Source organism: Periplaneta americana, chromosome 1 (assembly GCF_040183065.1).
Source record: "Periplaneta americana isolate PAMFEO1 chromosome 1, P.americana_PAMFEO1_priV1, whole genome shotgun sequence".
Lineage (NCBI taxonomy): Eukaryota > Metazoa > Arthropoda > Insecta > Blattodea > Blattidae > Periplaneta > Periplaneta americana.
This window is the reverse complement of record NC_091117.1, coordinates 142,633,377-142,650,885: the sequence shown is the minus strand read 5'-3', so window position 1 is coordinate 142,650,885 and position 17,509 is coordinate 142,633,377.

Here is a 17,509-nt window from a genome sequence, read left to right as displayed (position 1 = left end):
CCTCCACCCCCATTCGTTTTCATGGCGTGTAAAAAGGATAACTTTACCTATAGTAGTGGTAGCGGTAGTGGGAGCAGCAGCAAGAGCAGGAGCAGTTCATTTAACGATGTCTATAACAGCAGAAGTTATTCTGCGCCTAAATTTCAACGTGTACAAACGTTGACAGAGAAATGTTACCTGAAGCCCTCTATCTGGGCCAATATAATTTTACGTAGTTATCGTAAATCTTATGACACGGCATAAATAGCTGTAATGCCCTTACAAACAAAGCCGTACAAAGGATTTTGTAGGCAATTAAAATCAATCGTCTTCAACAGGAATTAAATCCACATTTCGAGCTCATAACCACCGAAAACAACTAGACCAGTAGCACATGATTGAACAATATGGTATCATCAAGTGCAGGATGCGAATTAAGTTGGAGGATGGGGGGGGGGATTTCCCCCTTTGGATGTTATCTCCTTTACAGAAATTCATATTAACATCCCTTCCAGAGATAACTTCTACCCCCCTCACAAAACATAATTGTTTTAATTCGAGTATACTTTATAAAGTAGAGTATAAAGTAAGAAATGAAAATAATATTGATGTTTTATCATCACCGGCAAGTTGACAACAATCAATAACTTAGGAATTACAAATCTTATCTTAAGCCTGCTCATAGATATAGTTATTATTATTATTATTATTATTATCATTATTATCATTATTATTATTATTATTATTATTATTATTATTATTATTATTATTATTATTATTATTATTATAATCAAGATGCAAGACAAACAACTCAGTGCGACCAAGCGTTGAGCCGTATCGAATGAGGATAATAATAATTTTATGTATGGTATTCTCTATCTGAGATTCTGTCCCCCCCCCATCAGAAATCTTAATTCGAACCCTGATCAAATGATAAGCGATATAACTATAATGTGGTTGAAGATGAAAGTGAATTTTCTGTTGTAAAAGGAAAATAAAGGCTGGGAAATTATATTAACGTTGTGATGCATTTGCAAAATATAAAAGCTCGCTCAGTAACAATTAGTAGCATAGAAACAATTAATATGCAAAATGTGCATATCTAAGTAGGGATCTGACCAATTCAGGAATCGAAATAAATTTTTTGACTAAAATAATTCGTTATTTTATCATTTCTAGTAGTAATGCTCGTCTGATTCCAGCAGAACTGGGAAAACATTATCTTGTCCTTTGTAAAGAACTAAATAAAACAAATCACAGCACTACAGTTTGAGTGGTTAAGGAAGATCTACGTGTATTGTGGCGTGAAGAAAATCGAAATTAAAAGTTTTTCCTCCTGCTTAGAGATAGTACCGCCCATATGATTAAAGCAGGAGAGATTCTGACAAGTTTCTACGTAAATGTGATTCACGTAACGTGCCCAGATGCCTAGCCCATAGCGGAAGAAATGAGAAATAATTTCCCAGGGGTAAATGCTATCATTCCTTCTGTCAAGAATGTTTTTCTTCTATCACCTAGTCACACTCAGATATTCAAAGAGATGCTACCAGAAGTAAGTCTACAGCCAGAACCAATAATAACTCGCAGGGGAAATTGTCAGCCGCACTCTACTACGCCGATCTTCATGAGGAAATAAAGACAGACATAGACAAATTCAACAACAGCGACGCTGCTTGCATCTCGAAGGAAAGAATGCTCTTCAGGATAGAAAAAAACATAGCTTCATGAAAGTTCATTCACTTTTCTGACTTTTCTGCTGCCATTGAACGCGTGAGAGGTACATCTATTCTAGTAAAAGAAGCAATGAACATCACTGAAGCAGGTTCAAACAAGAAAATACCAGTGGTAGTGAGCGATGTGCTCTCTTCAAAGTTCTCTTTAGTCCTTGAGTGGAATCCTTGATACGCGAAAATGAAAGACGTAGTTGCAACTCTTCAAGGATGAGAAATATTTGGAGAATTTATCATGGCGACCGAAAGTAGTGACATCCACAAAGTACGCACCAATAACTTGATATTGTGTGGAGCGAACCTTTTCTCACTACAGAGATATGTTGAGGGACAATATAAAATTTTTCACAACAGGTAATTTCGTTGTTCATTGCAACAGTTCATCTTAAAAAGAAAAAAAAGTGATCATTTTGTTTGTATACAGTTCTTTAACTAAACATAGGAACTGAATAGTCACTTTGTTTTTATGGTGTGTACTTTCTTGAAGAATATTTTTTTGTTATTGCTGTAAACATAATAAACCATAGATGTCCAATTGTAACTCGTACGAGGTAACCCTGACGTAAGCAACCCGCAGCGCATATTCTTTAAGGTCGTTTTACCTATTTTATATGCAAAGTTATTGACCTTACCAGAGCATGCTTGACGTGCAGTATCTACTGATTCTATAGGCGTTTGGGCACCCTTGCAGTAAAAAGATTATCGCTCATCACATAATAAAAGTGTCTGCCGTTCAAACTTATTTTTTACTGATTTTAGTGAAAATATTTGTCAGTTTAATACAAATACAGTAGGCCTATGACTTGAAGAAATAAAATTCTAAAAAAGGACTAAACCATCTCTTTATAAAATCCTAGAAATCCGGGCCGTAATAGTAACAATAGTAGGCCTGATGTGCTACACGTTTACGTACCACAACCACTTTGAGACAATGAAATGCCGTTGCAGATCATACTGTGTTGTTATAAAAGATTACAAGACTGATAGAAGAATTATTTTGTTCTCAGATCGAACACTAATCATTTTGAAACTTAAAGTATAAACTCCACGTGTTCAATCTCTAAGAGCAATCTTGAAACGAAATTGTCGATTGTAAGCTTTTGATGGACTGAAATAAATTGAAATTCCTAAGAGTATAATTATTACTTATCTACTTTCTGGACCAGAATTTATTGCACAAATTTTTTTCCGCGCCATAATCGATGATTCATTGTTAGATAATTGTGGAGCTAAACGAATAAGAATAATGTTTTATATATATATCAAATTATCGTTATAGAAAGAAATGTAAATAGATTCTCAACATAATTTGAAACCATAGGACAGCATATACGAATACTATATGTGGGCTACATTCTTTCTTCTCTATTTTGAGAATATAACTTCCAAAAGGGATAATCGTATTATAGAGTACATACGTTATTGAACCATACTTTAAAGAGAACAAACTTACTGAGTTCTACTTCAGATAGAACAAACTCCAATAGAGTTCGCAGCGTATGTTACTGAACTTTAGTTTTTAGAGCGAACGAAATCTAGTGCAAATTGTTATTATTAGGCCTATATAGCAGTACAGTATTATTGTCAATATATTAAATTCCAGTTTCGAGTAAACAAAATACAGTGAAACGACCGGATAAGTTATTTAAATAAAGCGACCATACTCGAGTAGAAATTGCTGTTACTGTTCTCTGATGTAGTCTAGACTCTAGAGTGAACAAACTTGAATAGGAATTACCACGTATATTATCTCTAGCTCAGAGACAATATGCTACAGTAGAAATGATCATGTACATACTTTATTGAGTTCTAGTTTACAGCTAATTAATTCCAATACGAATGGACGTCTACATAACTGAGTTCTAGTTATAGAAGAAACAAACTCCAATAGAAATTATCCCTCTTATATGGCAGTAATGAATTTTCATGTAGAGTGAAGAAAAACTGCACTAGATATGACATAAATCTAGTTTAGAGGGAAAATACTCCAGCATAAATTGAAAAGTTCTGAGTCATAGTGGGCCAAGCGCCATTTATTAAAAACGGAGAAAGAAAGGTTTGAAGTTAAGTGAAAACCATAGTTTAGTGAAGATTGACATATCATTTAGTTTTAATGTGCATACTTTATATTACTTGCTATATGTTTCATTGTATTATGGTAAGCGCTTAAATTTAAGCTATGTTTTCTTCGTTTTTAGTATATGGTGCTTTACCCACTATGGCGCTGATCTCTTCAACTGAGGATCTTTACTTCAAAATCCATCCAGTGAAGAAGGTTTAAAATATGACAGTTTTTTCAAAACTCGCTTCCTACAAAAGCTACAGTATTTCATAAATCATAGAAAATTTATAATTCAAAATAAATGGAATTTTAAATATGGAAATATGTTTTTTACATGTTTTCAAACATATACCGCCTAAAAGTGAAACCTTGTTGTAATAATAATTCTTACAGGAGAGAAAATTTGAGACAAATATAGATTATATATTTTTTTTATTTTTCTGATCAAAAATATATTCAATATTATTAATGAAATGAAATCTTCACAGTGACACTATACTCGACCTTCTAGATATTTTATTTTAAAAATCGATAACGTTTTACGGTGTTGTACAATGTATTTTCCATATTTAGAATAATTTATTATAATCTATATATATTTAATTTTGTATTAGCCAATTTCACACTGTTACTATTACAACCATTGTACCAAGAAATGAAAATGTTATATAGTGTTGTTTGTCTTTTAGTCAGTCTGCTATGGCAGAAGTGAAGGACGAATAAATAAAGAATGAAAAGAATAAAAAGTGCATGTGCAAACATTGCAATGTTTATTTGCTTATCATTTAAGAGCAAAACATTATATTCCAATTAGTTTATTGATTACTTTTATAAAAAAAATATTACCATTGTATTTTAATTGATCATGAAAATTATTATAAATAGGTAAGAAAAATATTACTGCAAATAAATGACCAATTATGTGTGGTATTACACTTCTTCGACATCACAAACTTCCATACGTTTAGTGGTATTGCTTGAATCATTACTTTCTTTTCTCTTCAGCACTTCATAAAATAATTTTGCATCTTCTGGTATACTGATGTTTGTTAGAAGTTTAGCAGTGTCTTGGTACTTCTTTTCCAATACGTGTCGACTTCTGTTAGTACGGTGGCTTCATCCGTAGACTTAAATGATATGGAATACGGTTGCTATTTTAGAAATACTCCATGTGTTTCCGCAAGAATAAAGGTGTTCATTATTTTGTAGTTCGAGTAATTGTTTTTTATCATATATACAGGGTTGTTTCCGATCTGTGATAACGAATTTGAATGACGTCATGTACGTCAGGAATCATACCGACAGCTGAATTGCGGCGAGAGGTGACAGATCAGTAGTGAGTGATTTCATAATCAGAGTGCACGGTGTATCACAGTAGCAATGCTCAAGGAAATCGAGTTTTTTTTTTTGGTAGGGGTACATAACAACCCTTTCCGATGCCAAGTACAGTTGCGTGAAAATCATAGGAGCCTGTAAAAAACGTGGTTTCGTTGTTTCCAAGAAAGGCATCTTGTGTGTACCTAATAAGACTGGCAAATCTCGGATGGGATTAATTCCAGAGTGGGAAAAGCAAGCAAATCTGCCCCCCTCACAAGTCGCCGCACCCCACGATAAGATACTAATTAATTCCATTCGAGCTTTACCAATCTTATTAAATTCACAGAAGATGCATTTCTTGGAAATAACGAAACCTCGTTTATTGCAGGTTTCTTTTATTTTCACTTAACTGTACTAGGCATCGGAAAGGTTTCTTATGTACCCCTCCCAAAAAGGCTCGATTTTCTTGGGAATTTCTGCTGTGAGTCGCCGTGCACTCTGACTATGAGATCACTTACTACTGGTATGTCACCTCGCGCCACAGTTCAGCTGTCGTGTGACTCCTGATGTCATTCAAATTCGTTATCAGAGGTCGGAAACAACCCTGTATTATGGTAGTATGATATATATTTCGTCACAGCATTTATTACATAATTATAATGGTAAACCTCACATTTTCACGTTTACAGTGCTATCTTTAACTATAATTACAAAAAAAACACTTCTTTGCAGTATACTGTCTTTATTATAACTATCCTATTCTCACTAGCTATCTCCCCTCTTACTGCTCAGTCCATCATCTATTTAATACTTATCCTAACTTAGTTTTGTTACTCATTATTTATTCACTAGTTCACATATACCTTACTGTTTATACCATTTCACTTCTAGACTATAGCCGATTCGTTATTCAGCTCGTTGTTTGCTGCAAAAACTTATTTACACCATCAATAATTCCTACTATTCATACCTTCGTTACTCTCATTCAGTACCACTGACTAGACAGTCTCTACTACTCTTTTCTTGATCTTTTACTAGTTCACTAATATTGGTCACTCATTACTCTCAAAATATTATTCACTAGTCTTTTTTCCTAGTATAACGGAGTGTTATCTTCACTGATCTCTAACTCTTTCTAACTCTTTCAATGATCATCTCCCCCCCCCTTTTCGTTATCACCATCGGCTCACTTAACTTTTGACTTAATTCCTCTAATTTTTTTCACCATCATTCTTCTAAAATTTTCAATATCCTCAGCAGACACTGGATTTCAATCTCCTCAAGTTTTCCTTACAATACCACCCTTATTCCTCTCATTCCCTCCCCTATTTTAACTTCCCGACTCCTGTATTATCGTTTTTCTACTACTCGAATTCTTCCCCTTCCCCATGCTCCTTGTGCTGCTCATCCTCACATTCAAGTGGTTTCTTAGCAGACTTCAAAGGTTCAGAATGACAAGGTTCTATCTAGTGTTTAGTACTTTTTTACAGGAGAGCATTTTAAAGTTTGGTTATTAATAAAATCAATGCAGATAAGAACCTTTTCAAACTAACTTTATCACGAACAATAACGGAGATATCAACATATAATTTATATGGTAGATAGCTGCGAAGTAGCAGAATTCAATGCAAGAAAAATCCCAATTTTGCTAAAAATGTCAGATAGAACCTTGTCATTCTGAGCCCGTTACTTGCATTCCTCTTACTCTGTATCATATCATATAGTCCTTTTCTTTATAGTTTAAAATAACGGCTCCTTCGTTCCAGTAGAGATTTTAGGTAACAGTATTATAACCAACAACACAGTATGATAATAGGTTTCTATATTAATTTGTATATTGCAGAAAAGGATTGTCTTCGTGAATAAGTTATGTACTGTAAGCGTCAGTCTTTAGTCTTTTTAGTGATTAGCAACGATATCTCTTAACCAGAAGGTTTCGGGCTCGATTCTCGATTTCACAAATGAATTTTGTCTTGATTAGAAATTATTGTTTGGTATATACAGTTTGGGTGTTTGTGTTGTACTTAGATTTATGTTAAGTTTAAGTGCTGGGAGGGAACTGACTCAACCTACCGAATTTCTGCTGTGAATACCCCTTAACGCAGTGATGACTTGCCATCAAAACAAGACGAGAAATCTCACTGAACTTGAAAGTGATATCACTCTCAGCATGTGTGTATTGAACACAGAGTCGAGATTTGAGAACTACTTTCTGAGAAACTGGCACATTTGTTGCATTAATAATAGTTATTATTTACGAGACAAGTTCGTATACGTTCGCTTTACATGACTTTACGAATGTGTGTCGTACAATGTTTTTTTATGATAGCACAAATTTACATTAAATAAATATTTCAAGTTGGTGAGGTTATAAGATCACAAAGTCATGGCCGTCTAAACTCAGAACCATTAAGAAGTAAATATCCATGGAACGGCAGCTGTTTTATTCATGATCACGATTTCATGGCCGTGTAAACTGGTCATATAATCAACAAAGCGGTTAGGAACAATTGAATGAAAAATATTGTTATAATGAGTACCGTACGTGTAACTTCAGAATAATAAGTGCTAAAGTGTGTGTGTGTGTGTGTGTGTGTGACTAATGCCTACCCACTTCACTTGCGTGATTCGGGTTCCGCATAATGCGGATACAAGACAGACCATTTCGGCGGGCCACGTTATGCACGATGTGTATCTGTGAAAGAGTTATGTCGTGTACTAGGGTTAGGGTGAGTGTATGTTAAGTGTTCGTGTAAGTGTAGTGTAGGGAATGAGTGATGATGATGATGATGATGATGATGAGAGAAGGGGAAACCCGGTGCCGGCACACGGCCTACTCCTGTCGAATAGCACCAAGAGGGCAGTCTCCAGCCGACGGAATAATCACTATCAACAGTGACATATGCCTTATATTTATATGCACTGCGGAGAGATATGGCATTTAACCCAGGCATATTGTTGCACAATTTAATGATTAGGGGTGCCATGCATAGACATTTTGCTAGCCCGCGCTACGAGCGTGCTAAACTAGCCCCGGCTATCGATTGGTTACTTGTACAGGATTCATATCATGCCATATCGCTAACACTGGTTTATGAATACCAAAAACGTTAGTTCGCTGATCATCCACCGGAAGCCCACGCTAAGAATATCTATGAATATGGCTCTTAAAGTTCTGCACTGCCATCTCTCCTAGTTTCGAGGTAGAAATTTTACAATAAAATTTTTACCGGGAATCGGCTAGTCTGGAGGCAGACACGATACCACAGAGCTAACTCGGCGGACAGGGCTAAAATGTAGATATGAATGTTAAATTTGTTACTTATTTATGTTACATGTAATATTTAAGTAATGCATTAATTTCTTACTGAATGAAGTTTGTACATTGAATATTACACTTTCTTTGGTAGTGCGTGAAATGAATAACTGCGCGTGAAGTGATTACTTACTTTTTAGGCAGTAGTGTTTTAAAGGCTCACTTTAGTACTGATAACAATGGATAAAATGCAACTTTACGCACTATTGTAGAAACTATTATTTTTTTTATTTTAGTGTACCTGTAACTACTAAAACTTTCTTTTCATTTGTATGTTAAATGTTGTTTGCTTTTCTGGACACACAGTAAGTATGCGTTAATATTGTGACAGCGACGTGAGAATCGAACTCACGACCAGCGTCCCGCAAGAAAGCAGATCGCGCGGAGCACGGGGGGACGGCGCGCGGCGGAGTAGTGGGTAAAGGGGCCTACACGCGAGGGGAGGCTGCGCGCGCAGCTGCTACTTAACGCAGTGAATGGGAAACGGACCTTCCCGACCCTTCGAGAAGTCCGTCGAAGTGGAGATATCCTGATAATTCTCTACACACCTGTAGAAATTTCTCGCAACTATGATTTTGCTATAAAAGAAGAAGCGCCAGCGAACTCGAGAGTTTTTCAGTTATTCAGTCAGTGAGAAAGCCAGAGCAAGGAAGCCAGTCTTGTGTACCGGAGTTCGATTCGAGTGTGCGTCCGCAACTGCGTCAGCAGCCGAAGGCCTGAGTTCGAGTGCAGTGGACCGCAGTTGGAGGGACCTGAGTTCGAGTGCAGTGGACCGCAGTTGGAGGGACCCGAGTTCGAGTACAGTGAACTGTCTCTGAAGGTCTGTGGTTCGAGATACTGTGAACTCGAGTGACTGAGATAGAAGAACTGTGAACTGAGAACTGGTAGTTCTGATTTGTAAATAGTGCTTTGTAAATATTAGTTAAGATTAACAGTTTATTGTTGTGCGTAATAGTCCAAGTAAATTGTCATTGTCGTCGGTGGAGTGCTATAACGAATACTGTGTTGAGTGAAGATCCAATTGTTGACGAGAGCGTTTAAGGTGAATTGTAGAAAGGAATTATTGTTGTGACGAATAAATTAATTGTTGTTACTAATAAAATTCACAATATAAAGCGTTTTCTGTTTCATTTTGTAATTCATTTCGCGATTCCCCCTCAGCTCTTTACATGATCCCCTGGTTGGTAACCATTGTTCTATACCAATACTTGTTTTAGATTTTCTATATTCCACACCACATCTATAAACATGTGTGTGTTTATTTGGGTATTTTTTTTTAATTTCTCCACCATTTCGGTTAAACATTTATTCGAAGTAAAATAAAATTTCAACATTAGCGATTGCAGTTCTTTTGTGACGCCACACCAAATATTCTGTGTTTGATCACACCTTACTAATACAAACAGGGTTAACCGGTAGGTACGGATGGATTATGAAATGTTTCTATAAGACTATAGAACAAAGTAAATTGTATGAGAGAAACAAACTTCGAAGTATTCAATTCAGTTATCTTGTTCACTTTTTGAAAATAACCTGGATTAAATGTTCCCCATTACAATTAAAACTTGTGTAACCTTCCACGTAATTTATGCATTACACTCTGCAATATCTCACATCAATTTTCTGATATCTTTTCGTATGCGTTTTTAACTTCTTCTACTGATATAATACTCGAACCATTGTGGAAGACTTTTTGAACTTCAAATAGCCCCATAAAAAGAAATCTGGTACATTGAGATCCGGAAATCTTGCTGGCCAAGTGATCTCCCCAAATATTGAGATCAGTCACAAGGAAACATGGTTCTGGAGGTAGTCAAGCTTCATTTTGCAGTATGCGCCTTTGCACCATCTTGTTGAAAGAGAGGATAATTACATTTATCCTATGAGAGTCGTTCACGGAATGTTCAACACCAGAGAATGTCTCACTGCTGAGCGGGTCGGACTTCTTGCCACGGCACCCGTTCAATATTCTCGGGCATTAGGACGGCACTTGTAATACTGTTACGAAATGATGAATTAATAATGCCCAATCCTTTCGGGTATCCTTCATTACTATATTGTCTCATATTTTTATACTTCGTCTCATTTATTCTGACTTACTGTTCACATTTTATTATGCCTTTTCTTTTCTTTCTGTATGTTAGGATATTATGTCTCATTTCTACTGACTTGTTGTTTACATTGTATTATGACTATCTACTTAAGTTTTGTGTCTGTGTGCTGTATTTTGTAAATTTGTATGATTTTGTATCACAGTTTTACCCCTTGTTAAATGTAAGAGAAGGCGTATGGCCTTAACTCTGCCTGGTTAAATAAACCATTATTATTATTATTATTATTATTATTATTATTATTATTATTATTATTATTATTATCAAAACACTTGATACTTTCATGCACGGGTACAATTCTGAAATGTTCTATTTCAAAGTCATCCTCCTGGCACCTAAACCACTTGTGACATTTGTGACAACTAGTCTTCATTCTTTTAAATATTAAAATAAAAGCACGGTAACTGAATTATCACACAAACTAAAGAACTGTTTATTGCTATCACGTTATCTCTGATTACATATTATAATTTCTGAAGTGGTGTAGCATTACTTAGGCTATGAGCAGACCTCGAATATTTGTACACTAAAAATGCAGGTTTAGGTACCTGAATTAGGCTTAAAATCCATTAAATTGGCCTCTAACTCGGTGAAACTATGCAATGAAGCACACTGAACACATGACAAAATTCAATACATAAATACACAAAATTAATAAATTAGCCTAAATCATTTCATTTTTTCCTATGCAAGTGATATTCATCTTATGGTCATTGCGAATAATTTATAATTAGCTGCACAATACATTACCACAATTTTTCTTCTAATTTTTTTAACTATATTTGTGAGAATTACGTCAAATACAGAGAAACACTTTGAACTGAATAGATGTGATAGAGAAACACTTTAAACTGAATACATGTGATAGAGAAACACTTTAAACTGATTAGATGTGATAGAGAAACACTTTAAACTGAATAGATGTGATAGAGAAACACTTTAAACTGAGTAGATGTGATAGTCAGAGAAACACTTTAAACTGAATGGATGTGATACAAGCAAACAATTTATACATCAATACCATTTGGAGTATGTTTATATTACGCTATTAGCATTCTGAAAGTTACTCCAGCAACGAATAACCTGCATTTGTTTTTATTTCTACACTTTTTCCATTTACTTATTAATGTCTCTTCGATTTCATCCAAAGCACTGTTTATTTTCATTTCGTCGTCTTTTACTACAGCCATTCGTCTACAAAAGAATTCTTCTTTAAACTCAAAGTGTGTGATTAAAAAAATGATATTAAATTGACAGTGTCTCTTTCCAGTGTTGGGTCATTCAAAAGTTCTTCCTTGCTTTCACAGACACGCTACATTAGTCGGAATCAGGCAATTCTTCAATTACGGTGATAACCTTGTTCATTTCTTTATAATAATATACAGCTGTCTGTCTCCAGGTTTACCAATCGTGTAACCGCAGTGTGAATGGGAAGGGAAATATATGAGGAATTTTCCCTCAGTTTTTAAAACTTGACGGATCTTTACAAACAATTATCTTCATATTCGAAGTAAATGAAATAATGAGAGATTGTTCATTCTTCATGGGATCAGAAAGCAACTGTAAACCTATGTTTACAAACTAAGTAATGGCCTGGCTATTTATTTCTGGAAATTTGTTATAGTTTATGATATGTGGAGATGAAGTTACAGCGGGATCATGCTTTTTTATTTATAATGAGACCTGCTCTACTATATTACTCAGCAAGTTACCGGTTCCGCCTGATAAAAAAATCACCAAAATCCTTTTGATCGGATGTCAGAGTTTTATAAGACGATGACAGCATTTTTTTAACATGATTCAGAGGGAATATCCTGTTTGCTATGTTTTTCAAGAAACTTCTTTAATGTCTCTATGTCAGGGCTAACACTGTGCAAACTTTCATATGCACTTATTTGAAATTGTATCAGCACGATGAGGTATGTTATCGTTTGAGATATAATCTGTAAAAGAACAAAATCCAATTAGTAAAGCAGTACTGTGTTCATTTACTTAATAACACCATTAAAATTTACAGAACACAAAAAAGAGTTTATTTTTGCATCTTGAAAACTTTATTCATGAAATTATTTGGCATTTTTGTTTTCACATTAGTCTAATATAGTATTTATTCAATTTATATAAGGAGTCTAACTACTGTGTTAGAAATAAGCGCGGACGAAACTTCACTTTAGAAAACAAATTGAAGTACCTAATAACGTGTAATAACTCAGTAACAAACGTCCATGCCATAGTTCAACGTGCAACATCAAAAGTTATTTTTTTTCAATTAGTCATCCCTAAAAGTATTATCATTTAACACTAGGCAAGCGTGTTAAAAAGCGACATGCTGTAGCATGCAAAAAGAAATAAGATTTTAAAACTTGTGTGAAAAGTAAACATAATCTCAACACTGACTGTTTGTGCCGATTGTCAATTGTTTCCCACCAGATTTCACATGACAGCAATCACAACTGATTAATAAATGCTTCAAATAATTGGGGTGCTATTCTTAGACATTTCGCAGCACGCGCTACGAGCGTTCTAAACTAGCCCCGGCTATCCACTGGTTACTTGTAGAGAATTCAAATCATATCCTATCGCTAACACTGGTTTATGAATACGAAAAACGCTGATCATCCACCGGAAGCCCGCGCTAAAAATGTCTATGAATACGGCCCTAAGATACCTATATTTAAAAATGGCTTCCTTTGATTAAGAAATGTACACAAATTAAAGAAATTTGCTTCAAATATTTTTATTCATAAATTTGTGAAAACACTGAATTTAAATAAATAGGTGACACTCGGGATTGAACCGAGGACCTTTCGATCTGCAGTCAAATGCTTTACCACAGAGCTACGTATGTCACTGCATAACAGAAATGTGTTAAAGTTTCACTATTAAAGTGACTGGGAATATAGCAGTGGAGAAGTTGTGAGAATTGTCTCTATCAGCACGACGAATAGCTGTCTAAAAATATTATAGCTACGACATACATGTTAAAAATGATTTGATTTTGTTTGTAGGACTTATTTCGCTCGGCTTACGGCCTCGTTTCGCAAACATCCCTTCTCACGAAATAAAATGTCACTTGTTATCGTTTCTGTCGTAAGTAACTATTTTAAAATTATTTTAGATTAATTTTGACCGAAGAACAGTATTGTGGATTATTCAGAACAGGTCCGGAATAAACATCTTCCATTGCTGATGATGAATATAAGTATTTATGACGTTTCGAAGGTTGGTTGTTTCACTCTAGAATTAAGCATGTAAAGATACCTATCTAAAAAAGAAGAAACTTGAATCAAGGATCAACTGGTCAGTGACTTTTTCTGTTAACTTAGGTAAATCTATAAAATGGCATCTCTGCACTATTTTCCCTTCGAAGTGAGACATGCTAGTGCTTACTACTGCTCTCTACAAAAATCTTATTTATTTGAGTTCCAACTCGCGAAAGTTCTATGCTGCACAAATCTAAATGAAATGAGCTCCAACATGTTTGTGTATATTGCGCATGTTCTTAAGTTCAAAATCTGCTCACTTTTTCTATTATCTTTATCTGAGGAATTAGACGTTTAACATAGAAGCGGTATATTTTTAGGTGAAAAATAGTTATCATACGTATTCAAAAAAAGTCATTTACAAGTTCAGATATTTGGAATTGAAATTCAACTGATAACAATTTTAATGATATACCTTAAAGAATACGAAGGCGATTTATATTCGTATGCTGATGGTACAGTTTTACTTTTTAGTGGACAAACTTGGACTGATGCTTATTGTAATGCAAATCGTGGCTTAAAATTAATAAGAAAACGGTTCGAATTAAATTCTCTTGTAATTAATGAAGATAAAACAATATCTATCCAATTTTCTTTAAATAATAAAGGCGATAAACCAATTTCATCTATATTAAAAATTAAAATACATAATTTTGACTGATCCGATATAAATTGCAATTATTCAATTATTAATGAAGTTAATGAGGTTAAATAGGTATAATTATTGATAATCATTTAAAATAGAATAATCATATTCATTATATTTGTAACAAATTTTGTAAAACAATATGTTACTTTGTTGTTTTAATAAATATTTTGTCAACTGACTATTTACGTACAATTTATTTAGCATTATTTCAGTCTATATATTTTATATGGGGTGAAATTTACAAAAATCCAACCTTTATCCGTTAAATATTAAAAATTTGTTTTAAAAAAGCAGAAAGATTACTCAACTGAACTGTGGTTTAAACATATCAAAGTGTTCAACATTAAACAAATTTTTTATTTTATTTTATTAAAATATGTTCACAAAAATCTTAGTAACTTTGAAATGTACATAAATTTAGAGCTAAAAATATTAATTTTCTGCGTTTATTTGAACCTAACTGTAAAATTAATGCTGTTTTTATCATTAGATTATTAAACAAATTTTATTTTCATAATGTTTTAACCACTAATCCTCTCCAAATTAATAATAAAATAAAAAGATTGTATTGGATTTATAGTTTGGGGTTAAAGATATTTAACACTTTTTAATCCGTAATTTATTCACTCTCAATTTTACTTTGTTTGTATTGAAATCCCCTCCTGAGCACGAGTCTTACTCATTCAGGAGTGGGTTGTATTATATATTATATTATATTATATTATATTATATTATATTATATTATATTATATTACATTATATTACATTATATTATATTATATTATATTATATTATATTGTATTGTGTTGTGTTGTATTGTATTGTATTGTATTGTATTGTATTGTATTGTATTGTATTGTATTGTGTTCATTTGCAATTTACTAACATTAAACAAATAAATAAATAAACAGTGTTACAAACATATACTGTTATGGTAAATATTACAAAATGTATCGTTCAATATTACTCACAGAAATACAGAGCGAGCGGTTTACATCCACAAAGCCACTTAAATTTATAACAGGAGGGTTCGATGCAATAGCAGAAAAGAAATGCTGTATCTGCAACATGAGAACATGATTTTTCATTTAATTAACTTAACGAGTCTTAAGCTAAGAGTAGCCTATCTTTTTTGAAGAAGCATTAAAGTACTGTAGCATGTTACAATGAGGGGACTGAAAAGTTAAGCTTATGATTTAGCGCAAATTCTTTGTCTGTCTAGAGCAGTCCTGGGCGCTATTAACTCAATTGAGTCACTACGATTTCCCCTTGACTCCTCACTCTACCTTCCCCGGCTGAGACAAGTCGCCCGGCGCTGCTCAGTGACGGATTGCATCATAGCTTCTATGGGTATGAACTTTCGCTCTCGATAGTCTGAAATTCATCACTGATACACAGTGCTCACTGTGTGTTTACAAGACAATGTAAGTGGAAAGGACATGAGAAAGGTTTTCAGAGTTCCGTTCCACTTCCCCTTTGTTCCCAGGGCTGGTCTAGAGCCTTCACTTACAATTGAATCGGTCAGTCTAAAAGATCCTAATTCTGGTAGCATTAGTTTTAAGAAAAACAAAAATAGCTCTTTTAATGAGAGAGTTTTCACTTTTCCCAACATGAACTACAGTACAGAGAAATCGTATAAAAGGTTTGGGTCAAAATACGGCTATTCATCACCCGTATTAGTTAACATTTTTTTTAAAGTAACGGCCTTTTATTAATGATTTCAAAATTTGAACATTTTTATGTAAAGAAATACTATGATAATTAAAAATACAATGGCTATATTTTTATTTTAATCTTTTACACCTTGAGTGGAAATAAATTAATCATTATAATTTCTATTTAACTACAGAGGAATCAGTCTCCTAAATAGTGGATACAAAATTTTCTCAAGAATAATAGCTCTTAAGTTGGAAGCTCACTACAAAACTCTCATTGGTGAAGAACAAAACGGTTTTCGAAAAGGCAGATCTTCCGCAGATGGATATTTTACTTTGAAGATTTTGATCGAAAAACATAGAGAATTTAATAAAGAAACTCATTTGGCTTTTATTGATTACGAAAAAGCTTTCGACCGTGTTGACAGAAATAAGCTCTTTCAAATTTTGGCAGATGATTCAGTTCCAAACGCAATTATAAGAACAATTTACGAATTATATAACCACAATATTATCAAAATTACTATTGGATCAGAACATACCGAATGGAGACCAATAAACTGTGGAGTTCGTCAAGGATGCCCCCTCTCACCACTTTTGAATATATACATCAACTCCATCATCAGACATTGGCGACTAACAATTCATGGAAACATCCCGCTCTTCCGAAATTGTACTCTAGATACATTATTATATGCAGACGATCAGGTTCTTTTTGCTACAGTTTCAATATGAAAATTTCCCCAAACAAAACAAAAATTATGGCGTTCCAAGGTAAACAACCAGTTAGGAGTAAAATTTGCATTGGAACCCATACGTTAGAACAAGTAAACTCATTTAAATATTTATGTTATAATTTGACGTATTTACCTGTTACTGATATATCTGAAAATATTCAACATTTTAATGGAGCCTTAAGAACCATCAACCAGGTTTTCAAAACCACGAAAACCCAAAAACATACCAGGTTAAAAGCATATAAAGTTCTAGCAAGACCTGTCCTCATGTATGGTAGTGAGGCCTGGACTGTCCGAAACTTTGATGTTCAACGTCTAACAACTGCGGAAATGAGATTTCTAAGGAGGACTGCCGGCTACAGCTTGCTTGACCACAAAAGGAATGAACTAATTACAAAAGAATTGAAAATTACACCTACTTACGAACATCTCAACCACTATAGACAAAAATGGCTTAACCATGTCAATAGAATGGACCGTTCCAGACTCCCAAGACAAATTCTCCGCTATATACCACATGGAAGACGATCTTTGGGACGCCCCCTGAAAAGATGGACGGAGACCGTAACAGCCCACTAGGCCTAATACCTGCAAGGACGATGACGATGATAATAATTTCTATTTTCTGCTACAATGAAACATGTGAGTCTAAATCATTGTCTACGTCTTATGCTTCTAGCACAGGTAAAT